Genomic DNA, 25,405 nt, shown 5'->3' with positions numbered 1-25,405 from the left:
GCGGGAGGTCACCTGGGCCCTCGTCCAGGGTTAGAGGGCAGCGGGGGATCACCTGGGCCCTCGTCGGAACAACTGCCGCTGACACGGACACAGCTGGGCCGGCAGTGTGTCGGCAGTTGGGGCCACTGCGCGTCCCGGCACGGGGATGGCGGCTGGCCACCGGTGGACGGAGGAATACCAACTAAGGCCTGGAGCGGGAAGGGCTGCTGGCGATCGGTGAACACCACACGAGGCCTGGAACGGGAAGGGCTGCTGGCGATCGGTGTAACACCACCTGAGGCCTGGAACGGGAAGGGCTGCTGGCCATCGGTGTAACACCACCTGAGGCCTGGAACGGGAAGGGCTGCTGGCGATCGGTGTAACACCACCTGAGGCCTGGAACGGGAAGGGCTGCTGGCGATCGGTGTAACACCACCTGAGGCCTGGAAGGGGAAGGGCTGCTGGCGATCTGTGAACACCACCTGAGGCCTGGAACGGGAAGGGCTGCTGGCGATCTGTGAACACCACCTGAGGCCTGGAACGGGAAGGGCTGCTGGCGATCGGTGTACACCACCTGAGGCCTGGAAGGGGAAGGGCTGCTGGCGATCGGTGTACACCACCTGAGGCCTGGAGCGGGAAGGGCTGCTGGCGATCGGTGGATGGACGGCGAGTGGAACTTTTTGAAGCCAGCATTGCTGGTAGGTATAATGACATTATAATCCAGATAATTGAATTCCAATCATCATCATCATCATCATCATCAATTGTATTACGTCTAGAGACAAGACAAGCATGGGCATAACAAACATACACAATGCACACAAGACATACGCCAGAAAACATGCACAATCATACCTACACCAAAACATAGGCATACCAAAAACAAATATAACAAAAAAAAAAACAATAATATGCCGTATTGACAAGTTTAGTGGTTCCAATCGACTAATTAAGTAAATTAAATAGGAATGACCAAGAACGCTGTCAGCAGGACTAGCATTAGGCGATAGGAGTGGGCCTCAAAGGGAGACAGATGATAGTCAATCGACAAAGTTGTGTTCCGTCTACTGCTTTAAACCAGCTTCCGAGCACACTGAGTGTACACCTACCTCTCCATTAGCTGGTGGTTGTGGGTTAGCATGGAATTTGCTCGTTTTCTGATAGCAAAAACAGATTGAGACAGGATATGTCATATGACTATTTGCCTACTATTTCTCTGTCTGGATTCATATGAAGTCAACAAGATGCACGAACATCACCAGCGCTTTTCGTGTTTGGAATGGTTTCAGTATGTTTTGGTTTTCAGAAAAATAATGAAGGTACGTAAGAAACGACTACGAATGCATAGAGATAGGTATCGTGTAACAAAAAGAAACAAGAAAACGCTTTGCAAGGCAGCAACCTACTTTTTTTACAAAAAAAAAAATCACGTGTGAGAGATCACGGCGTAACAGTGCTTTGTAATGCCAACTATTTCAAACAGTATCCTTTTTCCACTTCAATGGACAGTTCAAAAGATGATTTTTACTAGGCATCCGCAGTAATCTACACCCTCCTACCTCAGCATCGAGGTGTAAAATATCACACAAGTAGTGAGAAGCGCCGGTCCTTATTCGCGCCCGGCACACGGAACTGGACCACAAAGCACATCACTCTCCACGCCTAATAAACAAAACCAAGTGGCTTTCAAAGATAGGTACTTTATTAGTAACGTAGAGTAAAGCCTAGAGGATAAAAAACGTGAGCTTTCTACTGGTCTGTACTAGTGCAAAACATTACGTAGTTGGGCTTGATGCACATTTAAAATTATTTGCAAGTATCTTTACCCTCGCCCGTATTGGCCTTTTAACAGCGTCAAACTATGGGGGGGGGGGGGGGTCCAACGGCCCCCTCCCCCCAGCCGTTTGGCCCCTGGTCAAGCGAAAAAAGCGAGCGTGCTGCCCTTGACGAGAGGAAGTCAAGGACACCCAATTTTAGGGTCCTAGGCCATTGGTTGACCTTCCAGGGTAGGTCAATGATCCAAAGGTCGAGAAAATCGGGCCCTATTTGAACTTCGTACAGTAAGGTTGTTTTCTCCGGGCCCAGATTACTAATTCGATGTCAGTTCTCATCAAAGATGATATATTCATACATTTGGGGTGGCTTGGGTCAGATCAGATCAGGTCAATCAGTAGGCGTCCTACCTGCTACCCATAGTAGGTGTCAGCCATCACTGGCAGCTTCGTAACATGCTACATAGGCACCAAAACCACTTCTCAAAGGTTCAAATGAAAGCTGAATTCCAAATTAGCTGCAAAAACTACCATAGAAACATGTACAAACTCGAAAGTGGAGCGAGGTCACTTAAGGTCAAAGACTTTGACCTGATCTTAACGTAACCTTGAAATCCTTCATAATGCATGGGACAAGCATGATTTCTCATGCTTGGAACGTTTAAAAGGACACAAGGCTAAACGCACGGATAATGTGCGCTGACATGGCCAAATCGCTATTCCGGCCCGACACGGTCTCGAGAAACAGGTCACAGGTCTACGGTCATTTGAGTCAAGGTCATGAAATTTGTAGGGTAGGTGATTGAATCAAATTGATTGGATCAAAGCTACTGACAATTTCGTTGGGACCGCTTTTTGCGCGAGTTATTCGCGAAAAACCGAGGGGTACGAACCCCATAAGTGCAAGGGAGTTCGTAAACCTGAATCCGTACCTGAAGATGATCGTAGCTTTGGGTAAACTCCACCTCAGTTTCGATAAATTTACACCCATCTTTATTAACGCTTGAACACAAACACTTTTGAACCAGAGACACAAAGCAAACGGACCTAGAAAATGGCGGGTAACATGACCGAATACTGTCGGTAACACTGAATGACCAACAATTATCGTCATCACCAGGGCGACTCTATCGCCTGTCCATGGAACCGATTTATAACTACGAAGCTAAAGTCTAAGCAACTGTTTAGTAAACAGTGAACTACGACTCCGTGCTTTAGGACACCAACCGAAGGGCACGGACATCGATAGCTACCCAATAGCGCCACTAGTGTGCGGGCCATTACGGCTGCAGCGTTTGTTGCAGCACATATAGCGCATAAGGCCACGCAACAGCCTTCACTGCCCACTTCCGAGGACACACTTTAACACACATATACACAGATCACGTACTGACGTGTACGCAGCTCACGTACCGACGTATACAGAACTCACGTACTTACTGCAAATACCGTACCGGTTCCCACGCAACTAACGTACTGACGTGCACTCATACTGAACTTGACTGCCTGCTTCAGTTCGACTCCCTACCACGCGGTGCCCATAGTGGACAGTTGACCTGGAGGTCCAGGTCCACTGTACGGCCGAATTCGACTATAATGCAGCTGTGTACGCGGTTGTTCCGCCATTCGGTTACTGAGGCACCGACCGACGACGATGCAGTTGAACAAAGCGGTGTCGCGTGTTCTTGGCTTTCGTTCGCAGCTTGGTCCTCATGAAAGTCTGCAAACAAGTCCCGGTTAGAAGTCGGTAGTTTTGTCGCTGACGCAAACTTAATGAACAGGGCAGTACCGTAACTACACCATATGATGTAGGCCAAAGTGATTCTACTCCATGCATACACAGTACACATTGCTATTCTGGATCATCTCGCAATTCACACACATTGTCATCTAATCTAATCCCAAAGGCGCAAAACATTAACACTAACACAGCCCAACCCCAAAGACAGAGCTCGTCGCCCAGCCCGTCGTAAAGCCACCGGCTCACCATGGCCTCCCTGGTAGACATTCCCGCAAACAGGTGGGGGAATCTGTCCAGCAGGTCGCACGTGACATCCGTGTACCAGCTTCGGTTACACGTTCTGAAAGCAAAGACTCCAATCACCACCTACAGCACACATGTCGCAACAGCATAAATCACTAAAGTGGAGACCAGCAATTGGACGAGATAGTGCTTTGTCTGGGATGTACCTACTAGCCATGAATGTGAAAATTCGTATTGTTACTCAGCTGAATACATGCATGAAATAGCGAAAGGAAGCTGTGAAAACAAGCGAGCTGTCCTACGAATGACAAAAAAGACACTCCCCAGTCGTGTTCTCCATCTCACTCAAGCCCTACCAAAGGTCAACCTTTGTCTCAGTCGCCCCACTCCACCGGAGCTCTGTCTCAGTCGTCCCATTCCACCCGAGCTCTGTCCCAGTCGTCCCACTCGGGACTCCCGGACTCCGAGCTCTGCCCCAGTCGTCCCACTCCGGACTCCCGGACTCCGAGCTTTGTCCCAGTCGTCCCACTCGGGACTGCCAGCCGAGCTCTGCCCCATTGGTCCCCGTCCCAGTGGCGGCCGGACCTGTCGAAGGTGGACGAGATGCTGTCGAAGATGGCCCCCACCAGCCGGCACCAGTCGTTCCTTTGGAACGGCAGCCCGCGCAGCAGCCGGTCCCGGGTGGAGGCGTCCAGCCAGGCCAGGTCGAACGGGGTGTAACTGACGGCGGCACAGCACGCACAGAGTCAGACACACGGCGGCACAGCGCACACACAGTCAGACACACGGCGGCACAGCGCACACACAGTCAGACACACGGCGGCACAGCGCACACAGTCAGACACACGGCGGCACAGCGCACACACAGTCAGACACACGGCGGCACAGCGCACAGAGTCAGACACACGGCGGCACAGCGCACACACAGAGTCAGACACACGGCGGCACAGCGCACACAGAGTCAGACACACGCCGCACATGGCAGCCAGCTACACGAGCATATCTGTACACACCTTGTGTGCATACATTTAAACCGGTAAGGTCGTCAAGCACACCAGTCACACGTCGCCAACTGCACTGGCAACATGCATACTCGTAGCTGAAGTCCACCCTGAGACATAGTGGATAAGGCGTCCGCCTCCTAATTCAGTGGCTGCGAGTTCGCGACCGGGAAGCTCCGCGTCGTTTGACCCGCGTTCTTATTTTCAGCCAGCTGGCAACTGGCGAGAGAGGGCCACGCCAGACCCGGGAGGGCCGTGGGCACTCGGGCCCACAGCCACCCATTCAATCATTCGGACAAAATGTCTTAAAAAAGTCGCCGGATACCGATCTCCCAGGCGTGTTGTCGGAGGGTGACGTGTTCCCTGTTACCTGGTATTTGTGCCGGCACTAGCAGCGGGAGCCGGCAGCGGAACGTGCGCCCGGACTTGGGCCGACACCATCGCGTCCGGAGTGTAATACTGGACCGCTGAAACAGAAACACTCGCTCAGCTCCAGTCCGGCACGGATGGCACAGAGACGATTCGATGTCAGAGCACAGCGTATATCAGACAGCTACCAGGACAACGGGAAAGGGGAAATATATGGAGATCAACTACCGAGAAATGGGACAAAGGGGGATGCCTGGCGGACGGAGTTTCACAGCGCAGTGCCGCTGATCAGAAGGAAGTGTCAAGATCGCTTGATATAACCGCATCTCAAGAACTACTAAAACATTTGTAGTTAGATTGTAACTTGTAAGCCATTGCTATGCGCGTTTTCTAAATGTTCAAGTGTGGCCTCACTCCACACTTATTATTCTTAGAAATGTTCACGAGCTCGAGTGCCATGCGTGTTAACTAAGACGTCAATAGCTGCGGGGAACCTACGTGGCACGAAACGTAGGCAGTGCGAAAGAAACATACCCTAGCTGAGATGTCTATGGTTGACATGGGAAACGCCTACAATTCGGACATTGTCTGATATTTGCTGGTTAGCGCAGTCAGCATTATCAGGCACAACACTTTGCATACGAAATGTGTATCATTCAGGTCTGTGATTGTATTGCAGCTCGTGAAAAACTGCGGATGACAGGGAGCCTCAATCTATATGTCAATAAGAGATCTTGTTAGAATGGTTTACAGTAGGGGAGAGTGGGGTAAGATGCCCAGGGTGGGAAAGACGCCCCACCCCCTCTAGCGGCGAAACAAAGAATTGAACCCGGGAATTAATGTTCTTAGCGTAAAGCGGAAGCCTGCCTTGTTAACTGCACAAAAATTTGCGAAGCTCAGTTGGGCAACGGCTGGCTGGTGAATGCATGTTTTTTATTTGCTGCTTTCGAAAAATATTTTGGTGTCAAAACATTGTAAATATCAAAGAAGGTAGATAATTTTTGCGTCCCTTGCTATAGTCGTGATACATTAACATGCGTGTACTGTGTCCCAAACAGTTTGTTTCAGGGTGTAGTTTTATGGCTAACAAATTGTACTGATTTAATGTTACTTCGGTACCTTGGGGTAAGATGCCCCCTGTCCTGATGGGGAAAGACGCCCCCCCCCCTAAATCCGTAGGCTGTCCTTCAAGCAGCCCGTCAAATCATTTATTACATGCTTGTGATGAGAGACAAAAGCCGGTCTGGGACTATTGAGAGTCCAGTACGGTCGGGTGCTCCCCATGCCGGTCTCTCGGCCCACACAGCGACTTTTTGGGCGGCATCTGACTCTGAGAGCCCTCATGACGGCCTCGGTGGGCCCCATTATTGGCTCCATGGCCCCTCACGACATCCTTTGAGGGCTCCCACGTTGGCTCCACGGGCCGCGCTGGCATATGAGGTCCCCACGATGGGCTCGAGGGCCCTCAAGCATCATGAAGACCTATAAGGGCCCACAGTGGTCTCCGAACGCCACCAAGGAAGCTTGTTTGGCCGCGCTGGACTATGATGATCCTAACGATGACCTCTGAAGCCCCTTACGACCACTTTTGAGGGCCCTTACGATGACGTTTGGTGTCTACTGCAGGCTCGAAGGGACTACTGATTCGTTCAGGCGATTCACGTGCCCATTTATGTCACTTATAGTGCAGGGGGCATCTTCCCCAACGCCAGGGGGCGTCTTTCCCACCCTGTGGGGTAAGATGCCCCCTTTGACTTCTTCAGGAAAATGGTTAACAGCAAAAAATGTTATCATATTTCAGGCACGGAAGTGTGATATTTTTGGAGAAAAATGATGTCGGCTTCCGTTGAAACTCCAAGTTTTTACTTTCCGATCGTCATTTTCGAATAATATATGACATACCCTGGGCATCTTTCCCCACTCTCCCCTAATGAGATTACCGTGTGTGCACACTTGCAACTAACAAACATTTACACTTGTTGCAATGTATTCACTGATCACACAACTGAGCAGCGACCCCAGATTCACTAAAACTGCATGGAAACACGGTACGCAGAAAATGCAAAGAGTGTACACAGATCCAAGGGACGACGATTCGACTACTCCGGAGCAATGCTCAACTTTGGCAACATGGCAACTGAGAGCTCCCCGTGAAACACTTGGGGCGACAGTCATAGAATTCAAACGATACACGATAAGCATGAGACATAACACTTTTCACGGTATCATCACGGTAGCATCAATGGGAGCCAAAGCAAATCGTCTAGTGAATTAGCAGACATGATGGTATATATTCGAGCGAATGACATCAAGCATCTATCACATGCGCATTCCATCTGCCCAGCTACTTCAGGTTCGTGAGAGGGAGCACATATCATGATACAGCCATTTCCGCACTTTAGAACAGGTTTCGTCTGGATTAGTTGTGGAAATTCGACCTTTGTTGGAGCTGATTTAAACCTAAACAAATGAGACATCACCAGTTGACGAAAAAAAGAACTATTGACTCATATTGTCTGAGCGTAGACATAACACAATAATATTTGTATGTTGGTGACCTTAACCCTCGCCCGCACATGGGGGGGGGGGGGTGGTTGCCACCCCCCCCAGGCAGTCTTTCTGCTCTGCACTCAACATTTTTAGAGCTAGAAGGCTGATTTTTCGTATAGCTGCTTGTCTATCCTTTCTTGATGTCCACTGAAAATTTCAAGTTTCTGTGATTTTTGGTTTCGGAGATATGACCTTGTTTTTCAGGTCATGTCATGACCCAAATGGCCAATTCTCAACATCTTGCGTTTGCCATGGGCCTTGTGAGCTTTTGACACCCTGATTTCGGCCTTTTTTGCCAGTCTTACCTCCCACCTATCATGGAACATGTTGTTCGACGATGTACAGGGGTCAAGGTCAGGGTCAAGGTCAACCTAGGTCATCTAAGATAATTGCGTTTTAGGCAAGCTGAATTTACTTTTTGTGAAGTTTTTTGACTGCATTTTTGGTAAAAGCTTCTCAGATCATGATTTGATGTGATATGGACCCAAAAACAATCGGTGCACACATCAGTATACACACAGACACACACAGACATACAAACACATATAATTGACCTTGACCTAACTTGACCTGAAATGACCTCAGCAGCAAAATTCTGGTCGGATAGTGTGACAAAGAGGTTCTAGCTGGCTTGGCACCAGAAAACAGCATCGTCATCGGTATTTGCTAAGCAGCGCACTTGATATCCAACGGTGACCCAAAACAGCAACATTTTTTAGTTTGACCTGACCTGGAAGGTCAATGACTGACCTGAGAAGGTAAAACTGGGTATCATTGGATTCGTCTCTTCCCAAAGAATCTTTTTGGTCTTTACTGCTAAGCTCTATCTCCAACAGGAACGAAATGGCGCGGGGGGGGTGGCAACCACCCCCCCATGTGCGTTCTAGGATGGGAAAATGGCATGTGCGGGCGAGGGTTAAGCCCTAGTGTAAAGACAAAGAAACCAGACTGACCTCCAGATGATGTTGAAGACGATGCTGAAGTCGACGATGATGAGGAGAAGACGACGAAGATTGGTTTCTTTTGATTTTACACTATGGTTTCTTTGTCTTTACACTAGGGCTTAAGGTCACCAACATACAAATATTCAAGTAGAAACAATGCCCTACATCCAAGAGGCGTTCCGACAATTAAACAATAACGCAATAATGTCAAACAAGCTACACATTTCAAGCATACTCATCTAGGCACGAAAGACTGTCCAAGAACACTTCACCACACCGTCCTCACAGTACCGCTCCGTGCACAACTGTCGGCTCTCGCTGTACGCCCGGTCTCTCAGAGCTGGTTCATGAGCCGCTCCAGGGCACTGTCCGGGTCGGTGGCCTGCCCAGCGGTCAGCCGGCCCGCTCCCGGCGCCGCCGCCCGCTGTCGCAGCAGCTCCGCAGCGTCGCCGCTCTCCATCCGGTGCCGGTTAACCAGGTGTCTCTTCAGGTTGCCCATTTTGCCGAGGAAGCGGCCGCAGATGTGGCACGACGTGGTGCCAGAGTGGACGCGCTCGTGGGCGCTGCGGCTGCTGGAGCTGCGGTACACGCGGCCGCACAACCGGCACGGGAACGCGTCACCTGCCGGTACAGGGAACTCGTGTCACCTGCCGGTACAGGGAACTCGTGTCACCTGCCGGTACAGGGAACTCGCGTCACCTGCCGGTACAGATAGACGTCACCTGCCGGTGCAGGGAACTCGTGTCACCTTCCGGTACAGGGAACTAGTCACCTGCCGGTACAGGGAACTTGTGTCACCTGCCGGTACAGGGAACTCGCGTCACCTGCCGGTACAGATAGACGTCACCTGCCGGTACAGGGAACTCGTGTCACCTGCCGGTACAGAGAAAACGTGTCACCTGCCGGTACAGAGAACTCGTCACCTGCCGATACAGGGAACGCGTCACCTGACGGTAGAGGGAACTCGTGTCACCTGCCGGTACAGGGAACTCGTGTCACCTGCCGGTACAGGGAACTCGTGTCACCTGCCGGTACAGGGAACTAGTCACCTGCCGGTACAGGGAACTCGTGTCACCTGCCGGTATAGGGAACTCGCGTCACCTGCCGGTACAGGGAACTCGTCACCTGCCGGTACGGGGAACTGGTAACCTGCCCGTACAGGGAACTCGTGTCACCTGCCGGTACTGGGAACTCGTCGCCTGCAGGTACAGGGAACGCGTCACCTTCCGGTATAGGGAACTCGGCGTCACCTGCCGGTACAGGGAACTCGTGTCACCTGCCGGTACAGGGACCTAGTAACCTGCCCGTACAGGGAACTCGTGTCACCTGCCGGCACGGACAAACGTCATCTGTCATAGACCGCACAGGACAGCATCACCAATGACCCGTATCAGATCCAACGGGAGACAAGCGACGGCAGATCAGGACGGCAAGAAGTGGGATTTTTTTCCGGCGTATTCTTCGGAACAAGGTCAAGCGATTAAAGGAACTCAAGGTGAAAGTGGATACTGCTTGAGGGTTCGGCTGCTCTTGTGTCTAGTTCAAGCCCCTGTAACATTGACAAAGGTGTTCAACTCCTTTCATGTTCCGTCTCTTGAAGCTCAATGCGCGGAATTGGACTTGCTCTTTAAAAGTTTTTTTTTTAAGAAGTTTCATTTTGTTGTTGTTTCTTGATAAGACCAGGCCATTAAGCTAGAAACGTCAGCCTGTTTCATACTCCGATTGTACGTGCATTCACGATAATGATAAATCCGGGAACGTTCGCCAGTCATGCGACAGTCGTTACCGATTTTACGTAAACGACAGAATGCCAGTGGAGCTTCAAAAAGTTTTGAACTTCTAACAATTCATTTGTTTTGGCTAACACTTTCAGCATGTAGTAGGGATTTACCGCGCGTCTCTTTGCTTCAGTGAATGGACGATTACTCCTAATAACGTATGAGTGTGGTGTTTTTCATGTTGTGTGCATGGGTGTGTGCGGGCCTGCGAAACAGTTCCCATTTGCATCAGAATGCTTCACCTGTAAGCCGGTGCCCTTTTTTAGATTTACATGAGAAGATAGAAAGGTATACCTAATACCTATTTCTGTTATGGCTCTCGGTTAGCTTGACTGTGACAAAAACTACGCATGATAAAAATAGGAGTGGTTTAAAAAAAACTTACCCGAATAAAAACCCGACTTGCTTTGTTGCTCTGCGGGAGACAATTGTTAAAAAGGAAGGTAGAACTTGTTCTGCAGCGTTGTTACATAACTCAAAAATATGATACCTATAAGATAAACAATGATGACCGTAGATCATTGGTCTATGTAGAGCCAAACTACGAATGCGGCAAATACATTCTGGAATCTGGTATACCTAATTGGTATACCTAACTGGTGGAGGCGAGAGTTCAGCACGCCACAAAAGCATCGATCTACGTATACACAATAAACAGACAACTTTGCAAAGCAAAATATATTTTTGTTCATCGAATGGCGTTCCACATTAACGAAAACATCCGAACATTTCCAGAGCCGCTCTACATACCTAACACACTATATACCTATCTATGCACAATGCACATACAGGCGCCATTCTAAAACTGGAAAGGTTGTAACCGGAACTAATGATGAAGATAGTGGGATAACAGTGTTTGTAATATGTGTATAAAGCTGTGTGTTTGTGTGTAGTGTGTACTGTGTACCAAAGTCCTAAGTTTCACAATTTATCATGGCAGTTTTCCACGCAGTATCATAATCAAAAGGACGTTGCGCATCATTGTCAGCGATGCCAAATTTCCCGACCATTTAACGCAGGTGAATAACACGACACGGTAGTTTGAGAAATACAGAGACACAATGTAGGCCCTAAGGAAGAGCTAACAAAGCGTACCAGGGGGTGCTCTAGGCAAATTCACGTTAGGTAGACAGGCCAAAGATGAATGGACCATGAATGGCCGGCGCGGCCATTCAGCACTTGTAATGCAGCGAGCGACAGAACCACACAACAGCCACACCTTTGACCAAACTACAAAGTGCAGGCCATTTAGTGAAATAAGAACTAAATATCAAACGCAATATCATGTTCAATAACCATACAGTAGATCGGTAGTGGGTAGGTACTAATAAACCTGCATTTCCACTTGAAGTTGGTTAGGTCCAACTTCAACTACAAATAAACTTCTATCAAACGAGCAATTCTTGAACGTTGGTGTATGCCACAAACGTTCCTGTCCGCATTCACGATCGATGGCACTACGAACAATTCACAACCATAAGTCGGAAAACAGAATCTAAACACATGCTTGACGCCTCACAGATGGTAGATGGATGGACAGTGCGGGCATGCTTGGTTTGCGGATCTCTACGTAAGAGTTAGTCGGCAGTATGCGTATTGTGTATTAAGCACATCTACTATGCCACTTACACTACCGTTTCTCTGAACAGGCAATGGCATGTGTTCACGAGGACAAGTCAAACCCAATCCCATCCCCTGCACGATTACCCCCCATGTAGTTGACAGCGCCGGCACTGGGACATCTACCTACTCGAATTCGTCTGACCGCGCCTGGGTCCCCTCGGCCTGCTGCGCGGCCGGTGCCGGCGGAGGGGGCGGCGGCAGGGGATGCGGGGGAGGCGGCAGCCGCACCAGGGACGTGGTCCGCGGCAGCTGCGGGAAAAGAGCCGGCGACGTCTGCCGAGCGGCCATCGGCTGCAGCGCCATCCCGGCCACCGAGACCATGGTCGGGAGCGCCGTCCCGGGCAGCGGCGCCGGCGGGGGCTGCTCGCCGCCGGCCGGCTCCGCCTCCTGGTGGTGTTTGTTGATGTGCCGGTTGCGGCTGCTGACCGTGCTGAACACCTTGCCGCACGCCTCGCAGACAGTGCGCCCGCTGTGGATGGACATGTGGTTGACCAGCGAGCCGCGGTTCGAGTAGGCGGCCGGGCAGTGCGGGCAGCCGAACGGCGTGTCCACGCCGTGAGGGCGCCGCCTCAGGCCCTGACCCGTCCCCGGGAGCAGCACGTCCGAGCCGAACGGAGACCGGTCTGCAACAGAGGCTCCGTCAGACGAGGACTGACAGCGGCTGGACGGCGGAGGTACTGAACACAGACTGGTCAGGATCGCAGGCGCTGTCAGACGACGACTGACAGTAGCTGGACGGCGGAGATACTAAACATAGGGCGCCGTCAGACGGGCACTGCCAGCGGCTGGACGGCGAGGGCGCAGTACACAGACTGGTCAGGATCGGAGGGGCCGACGGAAGGGGATTGCCTGCGGCACAGACTGGTCAGGATCGGAGGGGCCGACGGAAAGGGATTGCCTGCGGCACAGACTGGTGAGGATCGGAGGGGCCGACGGTCGAAGGAGTGCCGCAGCTGTCCAGGGGTCAGAACGGGGGACCAATACAACGTTGCAATTCAAAGAACAGGAAATGAGCTGGAAATGCGGAAATGCGCCAGTACAGTAGGTCTATTAAAAAAGTCCCCAGCACCAGTGGGCGCTGCCTTCGCTGAGCCGAACCCCCGTCTGCCTGTCCCATATCGCGCCGCGCTCAGGTCAGATAGGGTCAGCGGGACCGCTCGGTCCGGCCCGCGGGCGGTGGACGGGCGGCCGGCAACGCTTTCCGCCAGCCAGCTGTAGAGTCCAACAAACGGGACGGCCACCGCTCAGCGCAGCGAAACCGGTGTTAAAGAATGGCAGTAGATGTTCATGGCCACATGGATTATGAGATAGTCATTTACCGGGGTTACATGAGCAAGTAAATGCGTATCAGGAACGGATTTTCCTATTCGCTCACCATTGTAGTCCGTTTGTAATGCGTATTAACTCTGCTCATGTAACCCCGAGCATTGTTAGCCCGTGCCCCACAGGAATGCCTAGACTCCCACGCCATGTTGGAGGGGAAATGGTGATTGAGCATCATTCTTATAACTCAGCTTTGGGCATTTAATTGGTATTCGAAGTAGCGTCAAAAGCAGCAAAAAGAAGAAAAAAATATTTCAGCCAATTTTCGATCGGGTCATAGCCAGAGGTCATGTCACTAGAGGTCATCGATGATAAAATTTTGCTTGGACAGGGTGCGTTGCGGGCACCGGTGCATTAGGTTTCCAATTTCCATGGGAACATCAACAGACTCGGAAGCTCGCAACGCTAGCGTGGAGCCGAATTCATATCAACCGCCGCAACAATGCAGCAGCGCAGCGCAGCGTGCTGCAGCGCGGGGCCGTGAAACACCGCCCAGGGCTATCCATGTGTCAGGACAATCCAACCCACGTGATGAGCTCGGCCCCAGCGGAGCATGAGGTCCAGGACTCCCGCCCAGGCCCCCTGTCTCCCCTAATTCCTGTCATCCTTCCCACTCTGAAATTGACCGAAAGAGCCTAACCTAACACAACAATCAGCTCGTTTACCGCTATGTCTGAATAATATTGCCAGATTTAATTAAGGTCAACGGCTTAGCATGTAAATAACAACAACTGCCACCATCGGTATTATGAGAAAACCAATTGCTTTTCCACAAACACTTCAAAGTTTTTAGCTTACAACTTGCATGAAATTAATTTTACCACCCTCGTGTTCCTCTTCAAAACGCTTCGAATGAATCAAAAGTTGATCTTTAAAGGTCATTTGAAAAAAAAAAAATTTGGCCTATGTTCAAAGACATGACCTGACCAGAAATGGTCATAATGCATAGCAGGATATTAGATCCGTATCGTGGAACTTTACAAACACTTCAGATGATTTCATAACTTAAAGGGACCCTCCCACCTTAACATTAGTTTTGAGTTGAGATAGCCAAATTGGTGGCCATGGCCTGAAAATACCGGTTTGGGCATTCACAACATCGAAAAATGCTTTAATTCGGAGATATGGAATTTCAAACTTGCAGTTTTCGGATTCTAAGGGGCTAATGCATTGGGTATGCCCCCTTAGAATTTGTGACGTCAGCGGAGATCTAACGATTTTTAAATCTTTTACTAAAACGTTTGGCAGCACGCGGTGGTATATGCTGCTTTGCGCGCAACAAATGCCGCACTTTCAAATAAAGTCGCTAGGAACAGCGGAGATCCCAAAAAGTAAACAAAAGTAAAAGTCTAAATATCTTGAAAACCGGTGAATATTTTTCGATGAAATTTGGTAGATATTCATTTTTGCTCTTTCTGAACCGAGCGACATCACCTTCATGCCAATTCATTAACTTTTTTGAAGGTGGGAGGGTCCCTTTAACCCGCGCCCCGTTGGGCTCTGCCGAGCAACGCGCCCTGTTGGGGGGGGGGGCAATTTGGCCCCCCCCCTAAGATCTCGAGAACCACGCAACCTAGCGACAAGCGGCAAACGGTGTTGGATAGCCCTATCAGGGAACTACCTTGTGACCTAATTTTATTGACCTAGGTCAAACCGATGACGTCACAGGTCAGGTCAAAAGTCGAATTTTCACAGTTTACAGGAAAATGCGTTGTAAAATCGAGTAAAATGCATTTCATTGAAAATCATCGATGGGGAAATGTTCTTCAAACACATATGTTGCTATTTAAGGTCACTGATACCAGGTCAGGTCACAGAGGTCAGGTCACTGGGGGGGTCACAATATGAAAGTGTCGTGTAATACATGTTTTATGGTCCATTTTACATGACAAATGCGATTATGTGGGTCAGACAGTCTTTGGGGCCAGCTTAGGTCACGTTTTGGTCAAGGTCAGGTCAAGGTCGGGTCAAGGTCAGGTCAAATTAGGTCAAATTTCAAAGTTGATATTTTTGCATAAAATGGGTATCGATTCGATGCAGCTCGTCACGGGGAGTTCAATGGTGGTCTTTGTTTTGCCCTACTCGGTGAAAGTTCTGAAGCGATCGGTTAGTCGGTGTATTTAGATATGATGAGCACAGGAACTTTCCTTGAGGTAAGGTCACTTGACGTGACCTGGTGTTATGACCCTGAATTGAAAGACTTGGGCGGGAAAAATGGGTCATTTGAAATCTTAAAATGCTAGATTTTAACAATAATTGCAAACACTATTCCCGGCCAAATAGTGAGTGAGAAGGGAGTGATTCCCCGACCCCATGTTTAGCTCCTATAATTGAGCTAGCTGCTAGAGCCTCGCGGAAAAAAAAACGAGCGCTTGCGTCGTTACGTGACGCAGCGACTAGTACCCCATTTTAAAATATCAGTGACCTCTTAGGGCAGGTCAAGGGCCCCAAGGCATTTGATCGGTTTTTGGTAAATAACTAAACGCATTATCGTCATTTCGATACAATCGTGTTTTCTGTTCTCGGAGGCGTCGATTTATATGCTTTTTTGTTTAGGTGAAGCAATTTAGGATGTTTACCTCAGGTCAATGTCATGTTAGGGCAACGCAGGTCACGAAGCTGTTGAAAGGAGGACATGTTGCATAACATTTGATTCGGCAAGTCTTGCAAAGTTCATTGATGGCTGTCCCGACTGGCTAGCTCATTTTGATCGGGAGTTATTGGACGAAGCACTCCTATGACCCTAGTTCACGCAAGGTGAACAATGCAAAAGTGAAGCATAAGACCTTGCCAGGAATGTATGAAGTCACGATTTCATGTGCTTGAGGTATAGTTTCAGATCATTTCCGACGCCAAATTAACAGTTTCCACAATTCCCCATTTTTCTTATATGACACTAAGTGCATTGCGGATTGCATCATTTTATAACCAACAACCGTGCAGAGGTTTACTTAAGACGTCATAATTAACCCTCGCCCGTAAACGGTGTTTTGCCACCTTCGCCCATGCAGGGGGGGGGGGGTTGGTGCGACCCCCCTGGCGTTTGAAAACGGAGCGTCGTAGAGCTTAGCGGAAAGACCAACGGATTGCTCTCAACGAGATCCCGCGATTGGTGGTATATTTTTTGGTCCTAGGTCAACATTTGACCTACTTATGACCGGTCAAAGGTCAAATTTTCGGAAAAATCTAATTTTTTCAGATTTCCGCGCCGATTGCGGCGAAACGGTAAGAGATATCGACTTGAAACCTACACTATCGTGACCCTTGATCAATTCTCTATCGTTTGGTGTGTATTTCGATGTCATAACACTAAAAATGATGCGTTGGGAGCATCGGAAGTCTGCAAGGTCATTTGTGCATTGGGTCACGTCAGGCGTGTGACGTCACTGACCTGACCCTGACCCAAAATGAACTACAAGAAACAACCGACGATGCCTGAAATGGATAGCAAATTCGAATTCAGAGCATCAAAATACCCCGAAAAGGCATACAAGTGCAAAAAGTCATTACAGGTCAACCGAGGTCACTGACCTTACCTTGACCTTTAGTAACCTTCAAAATGTCAACAGACATTGTGCCAATGTCAAATCAGCTAGTTGTGATTATAAAACAATCCATCAGTGTGTCAGGTCAGTCGGCATTTATACCAATGTGAAGCAATCTACAATTTAGCGTAAATCTGGCCGGAGGTTGTTCCCTTTATGACGTCATAACTCCGTGACCTGACATGACCTTGACAAAAAAATACAAAAAGCTGCGCAAAGGATGCCCCAGAGGGTACTGAAAATTTGAGCAGGCTATCTGAAACGGTTCGGCGTGTAGCTGAGAAAAACCTCAGGGGGGGGGGGGTTGCACCAACTAACTCCCCCTACATGGGCAAGGGTTAAGTGACCTGACCTGAAAACGTGGTTGATGTCAAGTGATCCGGCTTGAATCAAATGTAAGGCATGTGAAATGTCAGCCTTCTATCATCAGTGTGCTTTGAGCTACCGCAAAAAATACATTAACATGGCCGCAGGCCGCCACTTCTTCTCGGCCGGCGAGGGTGGCTTCAAATTATTGCAGATGATTATGCGACCGAAAACAAATCATTTATCTGTGTCTAGAACGGCCGCTGACTTATTGGACAAGATCCCCAATCTTAATTCGCTAGATGGGAATAAAATAATCGGTATGTGATACATATAGTTATACCCCTCGATTTGCCCTCGCGCTAAGTCTATTATACTCGTAATCATCACTGTCGCTTTTTTATCCGAGATGACGTCGCCGCTAAACGGGTTGTTTTGTTTGCTTGCTTGCGTTGAATGGCCATTACGGATTATTGAAGGATTATGATAAAATAGGAATGGGGCCTAGGGAGGATATGCACTGCATGAGGTGTTTAATTTATATCACAAAGGCATCATTTCCGGCATCGTGCAGTCATCATCTTCCCCTCCTCTGCGCTGCGGCATCTCTGCGCCCCACTCACGGCGTCCTCACTCCACAGCCGGCCGCCGCCAACTGACCCACTCGCCGGGCGCCGCGACCTGACCCGTGTCGCTGCCGCGGCCTGCGCAATAAAGTCGGGGCTGGAATCCGGGGGTTCGGCCGGCCGGCCGCCTCTGGAGCGGGGGACTTTTTTAGTAGACCTACTGTACATCGCGGAAAGGACATGATAAGGTCAGAAGGCCGAACGTTAAATTTCCAACATGGATGTAGCGCTTGCCAAGATCTTATGCTGTCAACAGCACTACTGAAAGAGAATGGCTTCCATAGTGTGTCTACACTAACCTAACGTCTGTTGTGATTTGAAGGCGAATCGACTCAAAATGCGTCATAAATTATCAAGTCTGACGTGCCCCCATCGCTGCGTGATGACGAATTTCACCTGCTCGCATCAGCAACCAGAGCGGTTGCACCAATTCAGTCAGCAGACTACAGTAATCAGTTTAAACGCTGCGACAAAAGACTTACTTACAGACCCTGATGTGTACCAACAGCACCATGTTGGTCTTTGAAACCAGGCGTCGACACGCGCTGGTTTCAAAGCTACCTGGCTGATCATTACCAGCGCGTGCAGGTGCAGTCAACAGGGACATCTATTGACCGCACGCTCTCCAGTCCTCTCATGAACCCGACTGGCACCTATCAAGGATCCGCCCTCGGGCCATTGCTCTACAACATCTACTCCAACGATCTGCCACTGCACGTGGACGGCGGCCCAACGGAGATGATCGCCTACGCCGACGACGTCCAGCTGTTTGTCACGGGACAGCCGAGTGAGCTGGCCCAGCTTGTCGGGTCGCTCGAAGAGGCCCTGTCTGTAGCACACAACTGGTACAGCAAAAATGGTCTAAAAATCAACGCAGCGAAGAACCAGTTCATCGTGCTCGGCTCACGAGAAATGACCCGTCGCATTCCATCAGTCAGCATCGAATTCGCCGGCTCAACCATCACCTGCTCAGACGCCGTCAAAAACCTCGGTGTGTGGTTTGAAAGGGACATGACATTTGTCACACACACAAACGACGTCATACGGCGGTGTACCGGCACTTTGTGTGGACTGAGCCACAGCAGACACAGGCTGCCACAGTCGGTGAAGGCCACCATGGTACAAGGCCTGGTGTTCTCCGTCATCCGGTACTGCCTATCTGTTTATGGGGCAAGCAATGCGACTCAACGCGGTCGACTTCAGAAGGTGATTCGGTTCGCCGCGCGTGTCGTCTCTGGACGAAAAAATTCGATCGCGTGAGTGACGTCATCAATGAACGTGGCTGGCTTCATGCTGATAGCATGTACATGTATCACCGACTTGTGTCGATTCACAAAATGTTAGCCACGTCTGAGCCTACGGCGCTGTCGGCTAACCTGTCCAATAGACGGAGTGTACACGGGAGAGACACCCGTAGCAGTGACATGCTGGTGACTCCCACGATCAGGTCGGAGTTCGGGAGGCGCCGCTTTCTCTACTCGGCGGTATCTGACTATAACGATCTGCCCCAGACATTGCGAGAGTCAACTCCGGCTGTCTTTAAGCCCACGCTCAGGAAGTTTTTGTTAGAACACCAGCGTGAGCCCCAGCATGTCAACCATGGAATGTGATGCTACATTCTGCGATGATATAGTGTTGTTCCTGTTAGCATGTGTCAAGTATGTGCGTTATGTAGTCTCGTTTCCCCAGTCCATTGCTACATGACACGAGCATGTAATAGCCTCTTGTTTTGACGGAATTGCTCACGATGTAAAATAAATGTCGCCCCAGTAACAAATTTATACCCATACCTTCTTCATGTGCATTGTTGTAACAGACAACAGAAAACAAGAGGCATTCTACCCGCGCAAATACTCGCGAGGTGAAATGTTTCACCGTAAGTATCCAGACCGATCTCCTTTGTGGCCTAATCTCGTTGTCTTCACATTATCAGCCGATGTCTATAGTAAAGACAATCCATAAGCAAACAGCGTGTATTGTACATGGAAAGAACTTGTGTGCTTAGTAAAAATTTCTCCGATATCTTAGCACAATATGAGAAGCATGGTAACCAGCGACGACCGATCATACAAGATGGTGACAAACAGCGCGTTTTACTGATGGCATCGTCACATCATAGCGGCACTTCATATCAACGCATGTGCAAGAAGTCTAAAAACCGCAGGTTTCAATGGTATGATCTGTCAATGATCATGGCAAATGACCCACGCGTTTAAGCGAGAAGTTCATATGGCATTGCCTTTGGTAATTCCACACTAGTCGCTTACTATGCTGACAGTTACATACCACTAACACGCATACCTATAAGCTAAAGTGAGATTTAGGCATAACAGAATAGCGTCTAAATTGAATTGGATAAAAAGATCCAGCATGATCAGTAGCCTACCTGGGTTTGACACGCAGTCGGAAGCGTATCATGACCGTCTCGGCGTCTTGTACAAATCAGGCGCCGCCGCAATCCCCACCAATCCTTTCACAACGCTCTGAGAAAATGATCCGCCTTCACCGCGACAAAACAGTATCCAACTACCTATGAACACCAGTCACCATTCTCATGTGCCTGCGCCCAGTAAGCTGCCAAAAGCTGTTGTCCCCCACCACCAACGTTCACCGTACACCAGTCCAGGAGGCCAACTTTAATGTCTAGCGCCGCGCACACACCGATGACAGCGATGGTGGCTCATTCCGAGGGCGCCCGGACAGCGTCGATTGTCGGCGGCCACGCGCCACTTTGGGTGTCACTGTGCTGCCCGTCTCAGTGTCTGGTGTCGTGCACGCTCGGCGGCGCCTCGGCGTGCACACTGCGCACGTGATGGTTGCGACTGCTGATGGTGGCGAACCGTTTGCCGCAGAACGAGCAGAGCGTCTTGCCCTCGTGCGTTTCCAGGTGGTGTCGCAGGGAGTCGCGGCTGGCGTAGGTGCGGCCGCACCGGTCGCAGGCCAGGCTGGCGGTGGTGGTTGGCGGCGGCCAGAGCGGCAGCGGCAGCGGCAGGCCGCCCACTCCCAGACGCTGCGGCCGCCAGTGACCTGCGGACACGGACGGGCAGACGTCACAGCGACTGCACCCTCCTCAGCGGGCTATCGGCGGCCAGGGACCCGCCGGACCACGGGCGGTGAGACGGTGACCTGCCACACCCCACACGGACTCTTCACCGAGGCAGTGGTGAGGGAAGCTGGTCTGAAGGTCGAATAACTGGTGATGTTAGGGATCATTTCATAAGGGAAAAGGAAAATGAGTTACAGTGATGCAGCGGCTCAGGGACAAAGAAAAAAAAAACGTTTAAAACTGGTAGGCTCAGACTGTCACAACCTCTCCCTCAAATAGGAGCTGAACCAGAGAGCTACTTCCGTCAGGTTTCACAACTTTATTCCCCCATGAAAACTTACTCATCGATAAGACACAGAACGTGGAGTAACGCACATGTAATGCATTGATTGGGCGACAGCGATCGTATCTCTGCCCCTCCAGATACCTCAAGGATTAGTTACAAGTTGTGTACATAATGACCGTGCTGTCAGAGCGCCCCTTGGTCCGAACAAGGAATAAAAAATTACTATAAACCACACGCCGTTGTTTTAGAATGACAATAACCGCCCGAGATCGAATCACATCTAACCACTCGCTAAACCGTTGTGAATCTCGGCACACTACCTTACAAACTCACCTTTCGAAAATCTATCACACCGCGGCTGGTCAGATCAATTAAAAAGAAGTGTAAAATACGAAATGATGTATATTTAACACCTGAAGACAACGCACTGAACATTAAAACAGAAAAGTTGAACAACGAATAAGGTTTTTGAAGTCCGTCTAGGTGCTAGATCAATGGAATCGAATACTCTGGCGACGTTTAATGAATACCGCAACACAATCAATTCTTGAACGAAATACAATATCCAGAGTGAAAACAAAGAAGAGCTGTGGCAGATCCAAACTAACCCATTGCTTAGAGTAGCACACATTGTACTTCAGTTCTCAATGATCAGAGAGTGTCTCCTTTGTCCGCCCAAATTAGCTAGGTATTCCGGTAGCCATAGGGGTACTGATTTGCACTCATTTGAGGAGTCCCGCCTCTGATGGCGCCCGCGGTCCCTGGTGCGGCTCCCTGCCAGGACACGCCGTCCCTATCAGGGAGATACAGCACCTCCTCTCTGAGCGCGGCGCCCGTCCATGCGGGCGGCACCGGGCCGGCGCCCTGCCCGCCGCCACCGGCCGGAGCTGGCCCCGCCGGCCGGCAGGGGCACGTCTGGGCGTGCCGGCTGCGGTTGCTGGCCGTGGCGAACGTCTGCTGGCAGTGCGGACAGGTAGTCTTCCCGGCGTGCGTCTCCACGTGGTGGCGGAACGAGTCGCGGCTCCGGTAGCTGCGGCCGCACAGCGTGCACACCAGGCGTCCGTGGGCGTCCAGCGCGCTCAGCTGCGGCAGCTCGGCCGCTGCGCGACAGACGACACCGTCAGCGGGTCAGCCGACAGCCCGGCCGGCGCGGCCAGCTCGGAGAGCAGTCTGAGGCCGCGGCCACGGCTCGCCGGGAACCCGAGTAGAATCGGACATGCTGGGCGATGCATAGGTATGGTAGGATATATCTATACTATGTTGCTTTAGGATCATGATCTTTAGACTGATAAAGGCAAAGGAATGTGGTCGGGCTCCTGGCAGGAATGCCGCTTGCCGTGCATGGAAGCGCCATGAGCTTTTATGGCATTTGAATAATTTGAAGGTAGTGCTCGTTATGATTAAACCGTCAGTTGTGCTAGTGATGAGGCTGTCGTGCAGAGAAGATAGTGACGGAGATACCTACATGTGAGGGCCTTTGTGGCGAACAAGATTTCGAAGTGCTGTCTATGTTCAGAAGTCAGATTTGATGACACATGCGAATACCAGAACCACAAACAAATTTATTCTAGAAATACACAGACATCCCGCCACATAGCAAATTACCATTCCATTACATCACAGCATCCCACTCCCTGTCGACTCAGCTTGGGCCGGGCCCCAAAGAATGATGGTTTACAACCGCTCGTCCACAAGCTAGCCGCGATTCACAAAGTCACCTGTACATTCACGCCTTTCCCGATGGCTTGACCTAATGTCACAGCCATGCACCATTTCCCGGACACGTTCCTGAAAACAGTTCCAAGACAAATGAAACATTTCCATGGCGTTTATGAACGAAGCGCCCCCCCCCCGCCGCCGCAAACATTCAGGGATGCATCACACTCTTTCCAGAACGCAGAATTGATACAACTCAAATGCATTAATGCTCACAGGTGCCTTCACATAGTCACCTTCCACACATCAAGCTCAGGTACAGCACCGAAGAATACAAAAACGTCCTTGAGAACAACCAGACCCCCACACCGCCGTCCACCACCATCTTTCACCAGACCACTGTGACCAAACAGAGTATCCCCGCGGCACTCCGCTCCATCACAGTCCGCCGCTCACGAGTGTCCCGGCCGCGCCGCGGCACTCCGCTCCACCAGAGTCCGTCGCTCACGAGTGTCGCCACAGCGGGGAGGAGCCGGGCCAGCCGGGACCGGCCGCACGCGGCGCCGGCCGCGGCCGGCTGTGACACGAGGCGGCGTGCCGGTTCCGGCTGCTGGCCGTGGCGAACGTCTGCTGGCAGTGCGGACAGGTGGTCTTCCCGGCGTGCGTCTCCACGTGGTGGCGGAACGAGTCGCGGCTTCGGTAGCTGCGGCCGCACAGCGTGCACACGAACAGGCCCGCGTGCATTATGGCAGAGCGCGGGGTGGGCGGTAGCGCCGCCGACTGCGACGTGCCCACGCCTGCAACAGACACGACAGCGTCACGGAGGTGACTCAACAGACACAGCAGCACCGGCAGCTGCGGCGTACCGACGCCTGCAACAGACACGACAGCGTCACGGAGGGGTCGACAGTGCTAGCAGCGCACAACCATAGGTGTAATAAACCTATGGACCGAAGATGTTAGGGTAAGAAACATTGGGCAGGGAGAAACAGGATGTGATGCAGATCAGTGTTCGTGAGGCTAGATAAGATTCAGTGCTTATATCGATTATCATAGCCGAAAGTTGTATGAAGTGGAACGGACAGGCTGTCCCCACGCATCCCAAACAACTCGCAACGGCCATCGACTCCCTCCCCTCCGTGACAATGATTCGATGATACCTAGGTGTACCAGTTTCTTCCTTCCTTCGCTTGAGAAAATCGGGAGTGAAACAGTGAGACTAGGCTAGTCTTCATTCCTTTTAGCACGGCACATGTACCGATAAGTCAAGGCCACCGAGGCGAGTATCAGGACCGTTCGTATCCAACCCGGCGTCCATCAAACCTCCACATGTGGAATGTGGAAATGACTGGAGGGAGGGTGCGAGAGGAAAGCGTAGCGCAAGAAGACAAAACAAAAAGCTGAGACTTGCCAACTGCCAACAAGTTCTGGTGGTGTGCTGAGGCTCAGTCATTATGTTCGACGGAGGAACAGGTGTTATGAGAATACCTTTATGCCCGAGCACTTACTAAAGTCCTATAATTTCCGAGCAATCATTCCGTTACTTACCAAGACTCAGCACTCCACACTGTGGATGCTCTGAACTCCGCCATACTGCGCAATTGTAGGTAAAGAAGCCCGCATTGAATTGCTGCCTTTATGTTACTCACGTGAACAATTCACTTTATCTCGTGACATCGATGTGATTCTGAATAGTGAGTGGCCAAAAGACTATTGGAAGTAAAATACCTAGTTTATCATCTACAGAAAATCTGCACGTAGTGATGAGAGACGGCATGTATTCGCATCTCCTCATACTATGTAATACTAGTGTACAACAAAAATCACAAATAACATCTATAACAAAAAAAAAAAAAAATACGAAAACGTATACACTCGCATCGATAAGCATAAAACATTCGCCGCTATTTGGACTGATATGAGCTCAAATCCTACCATGAGGTGTGAGGACGGATGTTAACATGCCACATTTATTTACAAAACATTCCTAGGGAACCTAGGAGACACAAAACAAACTGTCCGGGAGAACGAAACGAAAATAATTACACAGCTCGTACAGCAGCAAGTATTCATCAGGACCCTAAATTATCCTTCTAATAATAACGCTGGCGGTGACATGAATAACACAATGGACGACAGCAAAACGCACTCGGCCACGTCACCGCAGGCCATACAAGAGATGTTTACACTAATAACATAAGACTAGGAATGGCTATCACACCACAATGTACACATTGGCATAAATGCTCTCCGGGAACATCTATCATCAAGTGAGATACCAGTACATTTTAAACAGTGGAGCTACGCATTCCAGTGCTTCGGAGCATTACAGAATATTCCAGAGCATTCTCTATGCAATGCATGTTACATTTTAGGCCCAACTTACCAAGAAGCATACATACATCGCACTATCAAGCCAGCACTGCAGATATCAACAGGCAGCAAGCATCGCCAATCTCTGCCAGGAGCCCATAGTTACTCAGATCGGGGACCGGGACGCGGCGGTAGCTCTCGTTTTTCATGAACACCAAACGTGTCTGCCTCTACCTGATCCCGGTCCCGAGAGAACCTACCACACACCGCGCGCTCACCATGTCCTCGAATCACCAGGCAGTGG

At 50.4% G+C, this 25,405-nt stretch overlaps 1 protein-coding gene across 1 annotated transcript in view; it reads right to left on the bottom strand.

Annotated features, from left to right (window-relative positions):
- LOC122365416 (protein tramtrack, beta isoform-like) overlaps window positions 1-25,405 on the bottom strand; it is a gene marked incomplete at its 5' end in the record, with an annotated part of 42,249 nt that overhangs the window by 4,866 nt on the left and 11,978 nt on the right. The gene's annotated exons all lie outside the window — the stretch shown is intronic.

The sequence above is a fragment of the Amphibalanus amphitrite genome, unplaced genomic scaffold (assembly GCF_019059575.1).
Source record: "Amphibalanus amphitrite isolate SeventyFive unplaced genomic scaffold, NRLGWU_Aamphi_draft 000739F_arrow, whole genome shotgun sequence".
NCBI classification, from domain to species: Eukaryota; Metazoa; Arthropoda; class Thecostraca; order Balanomorpha; family Balanidae; genus Amphibalanus; species Amphibalanus amphitrite.
The sequence above is the reverse complement of the archived record's forward strand: the minus strand, read 5'-3'. Positions and strand labels throughout refer to the sequence as shown.